Genomic DNA, 1,125 nt, shown 5'->3' on the forward strand with positions numbered 1-1,125 from the left:
TTTGCTAGGTCAGATGTAGTTCCCCTGTTTACCCTTAACATCCTGCGCTTGCCTACATTGACTTGTCCGTCAACGTAGGGGAGGCTGCTGGGTGGAGGCTGGGTGACCAAGGAAGAGGGGAGCCAGGGCTGGGCCTGAGGGTTGTCTGAAGCTTGGGAGTCACAGTCTCAGCACCTAGGAAAGCAAGAATCTAGGGGCTAAGGTGCAGGAAGGGCAGAGGCTGGCCAGGCAAGGAGGCCAAAAGTTTCTGGAGCTACAGGGGGCAGAGAAGAGCTGGATGGGGAGGTTCCTGAGCAGGCAGGGAGCAGGATTCTGGATTACCACGTGCTGGTGCTGGCGGCAGCCTCCTGCTGAGCTCATCTCAGGGTATAGAGCTGGAGTGGGGGCAAGGATGAGACCCATCACAGTGGCAGCCCCAAATTAGAAGCATCCTTTGATCCCAAACTCAGACGTGGAGTTAATCCTTTCCAACTGCTGGAATGGGGTAGAGTGAGGCTGCTGGTTTTCTGAGACCCCAGTCAAGGTGGAAGCAGGTGGCTACCCCCTAGGTTTTCATGCTAACTCTTCCTTTGGGAGGAGATGAGGAGTGGGAGAAGTGCCCCAGCCCTCAGGTGACCATTAGCCTTACCCCTCCTCTGGCGAGGTGAGTGCCCCCTTGCCCTGGCCGGCCGGGGGCCAGCTTGGAGTTGTGTCGGAAGGCCCTAGCCAGCCAGCGAGCCCGGGACCTCAGTGAGACAGCCAGTGCACTGCTGGCCAAGGACAAGCAGATTGCTGCCTTGCAGCAGGAGTGCAGGGAGCTGCAGGCCAGGCTCACTCTGGTGGGCAAGGTGCGAGGAGGCCCTGGTTACCTCTTCCAGCTCAGCCCTGCACAGGGCCATCTGCCTGTTGTGGGATGCGGATAAGATGTTGATGAGATGCAAATGAACGGGAGGGTGGAGGTTGCTGGGAGTAGGTTCCCCTGGCAACGGCCCAGGTGGGAGGGAGACTGGGGTGGAGCCATGAGTCCCAGACCTGGGCATTTCTGCGCTCCAGGCTTGAGGCTGTTTGCCGGTGGGTCTGGCTGTATGCATCCACACATCCCCTGTGTGAAGGGATGTTCACAAGGTATTTAGCACAGCGCTGGGC

General features: G+C 58.9%; 1 long non-coding RNA gene across 5 annotated transcripts in view; it reads right to left on the bottom strand.

Moving 5' to 3' along the window:
* Nucleotides 1–14: 14 nt before the first annotated feature.
* The window catches only part of LOC131382806 (uncharacterized), a 2,907-nt gene continuing 1,796 nt past the window's right edge, over nucleotides 15–1,125 (bottom strand). For 2 of the 5 annotated variants that reach the window (XR_009212396.1, XR_009212393.1), the window contains exons 2-4: nucleotides 1,012–1,081; nucleotides 629–882; nucleotides 15–474 (exon numbers count right to left, since the gene is read on the bottom strand). This is a non-coding gene — a long non-coding RNA (uncharacterized LOC131382806). Of the gene's footprint in view, nucleotides 475–628; nucleotides 1,082–1,125 lie in introns of all 5 variants that reach the window. The other 3 variants (XR_009212394.1, XR_009212392.1, XR_009212395.1) reach the window with 2 other exon arrangements.

The sequence above is a fragment of the Hylobates moloch genome, unplaced genomic scaffold (assembly GCF_009828535.3).
Source record: "Hylobates moloch isolate HMO894 unplaced genomic scaffold, HMol_V3 SCAFFOLD_8664, whole genome shotgun sequence".
Classification (NCBI taxonomy): domain Eukaryota; kingdom Metazoa; phylum Chordata; class Mammalia; order Primates; family Hylobatidae; genus Hylobates; species Hylobates moloch.